This window comes from Opisthorchis viverrini, assembly GCF_000715545.1.
Source record: "Opisthorchis viverrini unplaced genomic scaffold opera_v5_221, whole genome shotgun sequence".
Lineage (NCBI taxonomy): Eukaryota > Metazoa > Platyhelminthes > Trematoda > Opisthorchiida > Opisthorchiidae > Opisthorchis > Opisthorchis viverrini.
This window is the reverse complement of record NW_008751873.1, coordinates 687,518-696,954: the sequence shown is the minus strand read 5'-3', so window position 1 is coordinate 696,954 and position 9,437 is coordinate 687,518.

Here is a 9,437-nt window from a genome sequence, read left to right as displayed (position 1 = left end):
CAAATAATCACCCGTTTAAGATTCAGTCTCCCATGAACCTTCAGATATGGGGATTTTAGTAAGAGAATATAAATCTCGGGAGGAGAGCGTCTATTTTGGTTCCTTGTTCAGAATAAATAGTGTTCATGATCGAAATACAGTCAAATGAGAGTTAACGATTCACAAACCACATGACTATTTGCACAAATGAGCTACCAACAGCCAAAGCCTTGCGCATCAACCAGTCCAACATAGGCCGACCCCATGTTCCTCATGTAATGCCACCAGTCGAGGAACTGACTGATCCAAATGATATCATTTTTTTCCCAGCTATGTTTGAAAATGACGATGTAAGGATCATCAGTTGCTTGAGAAATAAGTAGTGCCGGTTAAGTCCTCTGATAGTTGAAGCGAGAACCATGTTTTTTGGATGCATATTAAAAGCCCTTTGGATGGTAATCCTTCTGGTGTCAGGTGTACGTATGATTCAACCACTGGGGACTCAATTGTCATCAGCCATCAGAAAGTTTAGTCAGAGTCATGCTTGGTCAAGGGGGAACATTTGAACAAACAGTAGGGAAGTCCGTCAGTAGTTTGTATAACTACATTCATCCACCGAAACTCTCTAAAAGAATAACCCCCCCCCGCCCATAGACTACGACACACACTGCCCAGTAGGCATTTCTTATGGTGTAATCCGCGAAGTGTATGAGTCATTTCCACATTTCTTGCCCTTAAAAATATATTAAAATGCCTTTGAATTCTTGTTACACAAATCTAGTGAGTGACACTCGTGTTTTAAATGCTAGGAATGGTTCCCAGACAAGAATCCACATATTCACTAGTAAAAGCTAACAGAACGACATGATATGAACAAGTTTTCTTCCAATGTTCTCAAGGCGAAAAGAAGCAGACTGAAATCTACTCTGGTGCATAATCCGCATATGAATCCATAAAAGAACCAGTGTCCTCACATGGGCTGTTTTATAAACAGAAATATCCTAATCAGCCCAAATAAGGTAGAGAAGAACCATTTTCTATATTTGTCCGGCAAAATTTGCGCTAAGGCGTGGCACACCATAGCTGCCATTATAACTTCATTGTTTTTTCTCAATTCTGATTGTTCCAAATTGTTTCCATATCTGACCGGGCTATTTCAGGTGTCAAGAAGGAAAACAAACACCCTGAATGTTTCGATACCGGATACATATTTTGTAGCGGAAGTATAGGGCAACAGAGGGTAGGGTGTCTGGAAAATCTTCAGGCTTTGGCGAGCAACAGAGAATAAATTAAATGGATTGAATCCATTCAGAGTTAAAATGTTGTGAAGAATGACTGGCTGGCATTCACAGCCAGGTACATGACTGCATCTTGTGTATTGTTATACTTTTCAAAATTGGCACCCCAATATTGACGGAAGAGTTTCCACAAGCTGATGGACTTGATGTCAGTCATCGTTAACCTCCCTACCGTTGACGTAAGGTAATATTAAATAACGTGATTAGGGTGATTTCTAACAAGAAGGATATTCATATCAGTTGGTTTCCTTCGATCAGGTGTGCAAGGACCTTCCCTGGTTTGTTCACGAAATTCGGTTGAGGGCTCCACAATACTGACATTTATGCAACCGCTTCTTTTATGTTAATTTTCTGTAGTGACCTCTGTTTTATAAAAAAATGTGTAAACCAATAAGAGAAATACCCTTGGTAGGGTGGAAACTAATTCTGACATTTAAATTTCTGGAAAACACCCATATCGCTCCAATACAAACATGCATACTTAACATTTGCGAAAAATCAGATGATTCCACTGTGTACTAGTAGAGCTGACAGTTTTAACCTCAATGTATGGGGGTAGTACGCTGTGAAAGAACGTCTATTAACACGGTCACGTTTTGGACCAGTTATCAGACACGTTTTCTCCTTGATTCGCAATGTCCATTAGCATAAAAAGTTAGCGCATTTATGGACTCTTATTGCCCTTCCTAAAAATTGAGGATAATAGATAGATAATAATCTATTTAAATGAAAAAAATCCGCCTTGCATTTGAAGGTGGATTGCTTGGATAATTTGACGGTCTGCCATGAAACTGTTGTTGAAATACGGTTGAAACGTTATTGTTGGTTGCTCTACACGAACTAGAATAAGCAAAAACCTATCGGCATGTTGAGTTCCGCGCGCCAGATACAGAGATAAACTGAAAAGTTTGCGCATGATTTTAATCTTAAATAGGAATGTTGGAGTTAAAACGCAGGGAAAAAGGACATTAGGAAAACATTCTGTCGAGCGCGTGTGTCCACACAAATGAACCCTTAATGGTGTTTAATCAGGGTTAGTCGCACTCGATACGATTGTTGTTATGGGCTGCTGGATTGGCGTGAGCGAGCAGATGTACGAGTGTATTTGTATGCGCACACCTGTGTACAAGGATGGTAAAATTTAGTTTTCATGACTGTCATTGCTCAGAACTAACTGAACGGTGGCTAGTGCCTAAAATACATTTGACTGGTGCAAGCCAGCAGTTTCCCATTTAAATGCCCAGCTGGCCTCAAATCTTCGGTTGCATTAACTCGGGTTTACAAGTATGTGTCAAGTATTGTCAAGTACTTTGATGGATTTGAAACTGACGACTCGGATGAACCGGCGGTCTTATGCCCTCGGGCTTACAGAGTCATTCCGGTGGATGCACTCACAGATCAGCGCAACACTGATGTGGCGTGACTCATTGTGCGTGAGTGTCACTCGATGTGTTTGATTGTGACAGGCCGATCCAGAAACGGGTGCCAGTTCACCGTATACATAGTTATGCATATATATACGGAATCCATGTTCCTAATTTGTTGCAGGTAGCTGGGTTCATATGTGTGTTCTCTGGTGTACGTCGTCTGGAGAAGGTGGAAAATATATCCGCTAACTTTTTATATAGATCAGTTGAGGAATGTAGCATATATTATCATTTATTTTTGAAGAGCATGGTCACAGACATAAAAAGTGAATACAAGCGATGAATGCGAAAGAGTAACAGGAGAATATGGGAGAAAAGAGAGAAACGTCTCATTCGAAATCATGCCAAGGACAGTGCCAGTCTGATGAGGTGAATCCCAAAGTATGTAAAGATTTTGGTATGGGAACACGCGTCTAAGGACCAACAACCAAAGAAAGGACAAACAATGGTGAATGCTCTTCAAGGCGCAGTGTGCACTAGCACAGTCAAGACTCGCACATCAGGCACAAAGTGACCGTCATACTGGGTCTGGTGTGAGATTAAATGGCAAAAATGTACCTTCAACACCATGTGCCACGCATAAAAGTGTCATAAGAACGCAGGGAGCCCACAATGGCAAGCAGCAACCTGTCTCCTTATATCCAAAGGGCTACTGGTCAAATAAGTTGCTATAGGTGATAATTTTGTTCTGAGCCTCTCCTACTGGACGGACTAACGTCATCCGTTCACCGTAGATCGGCCTTAGTCTGTTGTTTTCCTATGCCAACGTAACAATAATCGGTGATTTGCATTTCAACTAGGTCGACGCATCAACAAAGTTAATTCCTCAACTTGACCAAGTTATGAAAAGTTCACCCCTATTCGGAAAACCTTAGTATTTGGGATTTTCTGAAACACACAGCATTTGTCTTGACAAGCAGTCAGTCGGCAGAGCTTTGACCGTACAGCTTAGCAGCCATCAGATTCACCTCAAATTTGACTGCCGGGTATGCGCCGCCTCAAAAGTTTATAAAGACCCATATGGTTAACACAGAAAGCCTATAGCTTGTATTGCCTAGTTGGGAGTTCCTGTTTCTTACCGTTTCCAACTAGATTTCACCTGTACTGTTCTTAAGTGTGCCATTTCTGTAAGCTATGTAGTTTATTGCGTTTCTTTTTATTAATATTATTATCATAAAGCCCAATCCTGAAAGTGCATCGTGTTGTTCTTCACTAAAGCCCTTCGTTTGGGTTGTCGACTAGCTTTTAGTGTTTTGTCAATCCCCTCTCAGGTAACTAATCCTAGCAGAAAACTCGTTCTTTCTTATGGACGATTTGGCTGAGTTTAATAGTATTCTGGCATGGAAACCATGTACTCCTCTCACTTCTGTAGCGACTTCATGAGAATGGGCTCACCGGCTTGGTTTAGGTTTGTGGTGAATACAAGTGCAGAGTCGCCCTTTGTGATGCAGGTAGGTTTACATCGTCACCTAGTTATTTGTGCTATAGGTTGCAGATACGAACTCCCGTACACACCATGGAAACGGGCCTGCTTTGCATTTGATTTCCAGCCACTTGTTTGAAGGTTGTCAGTCTACTTGAATTCAAGAACCCGGTGGAAGTTGGTTGTCTACCGTTGAAACTGTGATACTACTGATGGGGAGACACGCGAGTAGTACGTGTTGTTCGTGGAATTTCGCTGTGCGTCTTTTGAAAAAGGGGAGATCTGTTGCGAAATTCGTGGAGTCACTTTGTAACATTTGCTTGGATTTGAGCGAGGAATGATTGGAGTCAATGAATCTCCATGAAAGTTCAAGAAGACGCGCGCAGAAGATGGTTGTCCAGCTTTTGTGAATAAGATGCAAAGTAGAGTTTTGCTCCCCTGTTCAATGGTCTGTAACCGGTCAGTTGGCATTTCCTTACAAATAACTCCGCAGCGAAGGCCTTCTTCCTTCCATCGTTATCTGACGATTTCTTGCGTCCAGGTATGTGCACTGGCTGAGGTGTCATGCTTACTGCTGAAGCAGTAGCCGTCTTGCCGGCACACAGGCTCAGCGGACCGTGATCCTCATTTGAAGCTTTATGTATCCTATTTAATAGGCCAGCATTGCAGGACGTTCACTCCTTATAAAGGGGATAAAAATTCAGTCATGTGGTTTTACCCTACTTGGGTGCATAAGTAGCGGTAGCAGTAACAAGGTTAACAAAAATAGAAATCACAGCACTCCTTCGGACTGGGTGGACAGTACAACTTCTCAAGCTCACTCATATCTCCTTCGGTTACGTCTTCCCAAGCAACCGTTGGCTGGTAAAGCGATAGAACATGGCTGTATCTTGCTGATAACCGGACTAACTATCCTGTATGACAGAGTGTTTGTCGTAATACAGCTGGATAGAAATGGAATGACCTAGGAGGTCCTCGAGAAGCCGCTTCTGGACCATCTAGTGTATCGGCCACTCAGAGTGAGAAAAACATCACTCAATGGTTCCGATCTTCTTGACCACACCAAGGAAGTGATCAACTTAGGACCATATGAAAACAATCGAATTCTCACTTTAATTCGACTGGCAGGCCAAAATTACGCGACTGAAATCACCGCTCCAACGCAGTGCTCAACTAGGTCAATATTGACATGCTCTGTGTTGAGGTTGGTCATCTCCTCCGGTCTCTTCAAAAACCGACAATTTACTCTTATGGGGGTACTTCAGTGCGCGTGCTTGTAGAAGTAATTATCTGTAACGAGGTGTACTCGGACGCCTGTGGCAGTTAACTTATGGCCCGACAATATAACATTCTTGTCATTTGTATAAATTGCTGAGAGCAAACAAATTGTGTCCGGCCACAATTGCCTTCTGGCGTGGACGGATGATAACTGCTTTCCTTGATAATCCTTCCCCTTCTTGAAAGGAATCCGGAATACGCCTGGAACGTGTCAATACGGTACGTACTAGAACTATCTTATAAACTTTTGCAGGAAAATTTAAAGATTGGAAGTGCTAATCAGTGGACTTTGCTTTTAACTACGCCGAACACGAGAGAGTACAGTTAATGATTTCGATAAGAAAAATATCCAAAAAGGCGCAGCTGTTGTTAGCCCCATCCTCAAAATATGTAGAATGAATTTGGTCCATACGCCTGTAAGTGCTGGAAGTGGGGAGAATAAAGTATTCTTGTCATGCCGTCTATGCAGGTTTATAAATATATCGTTGAGCGCAAACTTTCATGTATATCTTAATAAGCACGTAGCACACTTCTAATTTCTACGCCATCAATTTGCCTATATACTCCTCCATTAAATTCAAAGTGGATGATTCCCGGTCAAATGGGATAGCTTGTGACTGTGACTTTCTGACCCTCATCCGCTCTCGTTTGTGTTATCTACGTAAAGTCGCTTAGACTATGTAAGGTGATCATACGCGGAGCATGAAGTATTTTCGAATTAATTACTGGAATCGATCACAGTCCGGTGCAAAACTGGCTTTACTGAGAGGCCCATCGGAATAATGCTTGCATCACAGAACAACTTGACTTTTGCAAATCAGGAAGTGAATCAGAAAATCCCAAGTGCCTCAACTTCCAAAATTTGGATAGAATTTGGGACAGCTTAAAATACCTTTACTCCAAAAAACAAGAAGGCTGCAACACTATGCAGAGAGGACTGAAAAGTGACTATCTGCACAAGTGTGAGAATCTTTGAGACGAGGTGTGTTTTTCCGCCTTGAGATAGGTAAGCCGGTTTGCATTGTGGAGTGCAAGCCACTTGAGCTTGTACAACATGCCGACGGGGTTACTTACAAAGATCACTTGAAATCGGCGAACTAGCTGCTAATCACAAGCAACTAGGACACCGTAACATGGTTTCACTTTCCGAACAATGTCCATCTAACATACTGAGATCGACAGCATAGTTAATCGTGCAGCTGACGATTAATTTGAATAACCCTGGGAGGGTGTTATGCTTAGACCCAAAGAAGTTGAGGGATGATGTCGATAACCTTACGACAAACAGGAAACTGGCGTAGATGCTAGTTCTGATGTCATCACATTCAGGTCGTCCAATGTCATTAAACAAACCCTTGCATGCTTGTTCACAGATCACCCTCCCTAGGATCTACATCGGCAGCAAAGCCTTACACTAAGCCTGCCACCATTTCCCGCGCAGACTGCCGTGACTGTCGGAAAATGAACTGGCATCCGGTTGTTCAACCAGTGTTCACGGAAAAATCATTCAGGTGCCAGTCTTTCATGGACACCACGGAGGTGTGACGAATTTTGCTGATGGCGTAGCATCTCCCGAGGCTATGGGGATCCTACGTGACTCGGACCCACATTTCAGGTCGTCGGATCGGTTCTACTGTTGTTGGCTTTGGATTTAGTATCAGACCACCCTCCCCGTAACATAGCTTGAGTAGCTGAATTGTACCCAGCTAGTTAAACACACTTGTTTCTTCAACACATCCCAGGCCTAATAGGCAAAATGTGCGAGCGTGGTTCATCTCTGAATTCGACCCAGTTATTCCACTGCACTGACGCCATAGGAAAGGCTGCGTGTAATTCATCAGTCCGCCCAATCTGTTTCCTCCACCATTTGTCCTTAATGCGGGTGAGTCACCGAATTAGGTCGTATTGATTGTCTTGTTTTTCTATTCTTGTTCTCGCTGTCTGCAGTAGCCGTTTTTTCTTGCCAACTGCCAGTTGTTCTACGTGCTAGAGTTCATCATCAAGCAAGGACGACTTGGGTGCAGATATCCGCGACCGCGGGGCTTAAATCCAATTGGTAACACCGTTCCACAACAAAGCAAGTCATTTTGGAGGATTGTGGACTATATCCCAGCAAAAGTTGAAGATGGTTTGCTGGAAAGAAGCATCCATAGGTGGAGCAAGTAATTTAGTCTCACATTAGCGTCAGAATGCTTCTAAATGCGCAGATAGATTCAGAGAGCAGGCTACTAATCAGAATTCATGTTACATAGCGAGCACCAGTAAGTGATAGATTCAAGCCATTTAGAGCTAATGGCCATGTGATTGGCTAGTATGTGGCAATAAAGCCTGTCGTCAGCACACAACTACAGCAGCCTTTCACCGTTAACCGAACGGTGATTCAATTTAAGTCCAAAACGATCACCTAACTGGGTCTCAGTGATGCTAAGTCTACCAACACGCACAATCACAATCCCCGTAACTACATAGTATGACCTTCGAGTCCGTTGTAATAAAGAGCTCAAAGCGTTACGAAAACTATCCTTGAAGACCAGGCCCACAGTCTGTTGGAGATTAATTGGACACATCGAACAGGCGATCATTTTCGAAAAGTTTATGGGAGATTACACGGAATTTTCAGAACGGACGGCGCACAAGCGACTGCCAACTGCCCTCCGGTTAACCAGAAACCATCCGGCTCAATCACAATAACACCCACTACGATACAGTTGAGCACAGTTGCCTCTGGAAGCAAGAAACTGATGGGATCATCAGTTTGCCAACAGTACATTGAAATCTCGTTTCAGAAATGCATCTGTCATTAGAAAGCAACGCTAACGTACAAGCAACTGCACCTTGTTGTCCAACATGTTTCAGAGTGCGAACATTAGAGACTGTCAGAGGAACCGATCAACTCTCCGATTTTCAGGGAGTTTGCAACAGCATATGATGTGAAACGCAAAAAGCAAATAAAAAACCGTATAGCAATAAAACCAGTCTCGTTTGATATAACGTATTGTCGTTTCTGAAGGCCGCTGGCCGTTCTGCCCAACAATGTAGCCAAAATGGGTTGCCACGCTAAGAATATTTGTACGATCCACGAAACTCAGGCATTCCACATTTTGGACGTCATTTAATGATAAGTGACAAGGCCTAATCCATTCCATTGTTTTTTATGCCAAACAAGAAATGTGGTGACCGAACAAGGAATGTGAACCGATATTTTTCACTCTATTTGGGAGAATTCACCCACAGAATATCTCCAAACTGGCGCTGAGTGGGCTTGAAAGTCTGTACGCCTTAAGCAAGCATAGTTGGACATGAATGTAAAACATCGTAGTTAATCGACACGACCGGATAAAAGAAGCGGAGCAGCACAAGCCTGGGAAGTCCCCATAGGCTTCATATGCGCAGATGACGGTGAAACTAAGTGTATGATGAAAGCAGATCTTGTTTTGAGCTAAGTTGACTTCTCCGTTTGTGACATTATTGTCGGTCGGGTGATATTTTTTACCGTAAACTTAATGCCTGTTTGACGGAATTTCCGCAAAAATCTCTTGTTTTCACCACAACTACGAGTGACTAATGATGGAAACCATCTTTGATGGACTGAAACTGTCGGCTATTGTATATGTCACTGTAATATTGAACTTCCTACATGGTAAATGCTGGAAATAGGGAGAACCGCATGTCTATGAACAAATGACAAAGCTTGACAGAACTTGCATCATGTGGCAGAATCATACAAGCAATGTTGTAAATGAGTGGTTATCTGCTGACCACTAATGTTGGTCAATCGACGAACGTTACAGACGATCAACAAGCACACACACAGTATGCTTAAATGCGCAATCACTTAGTCGACCGCTACATCCTCGCCTGGAGGGTAGTTACCGGGCTGATTTTGGAAACTGTGGACTTTGTAACTTCAACACACATGTGACTTCAGAACTATTACACAAATATGCTGGTGGTGAACCAACTTGCGGTAGCTTAACTCTAGCAGAATCGAGCGGATGAAACCAATTCAATCGGGGAAAAACTCACAATGTA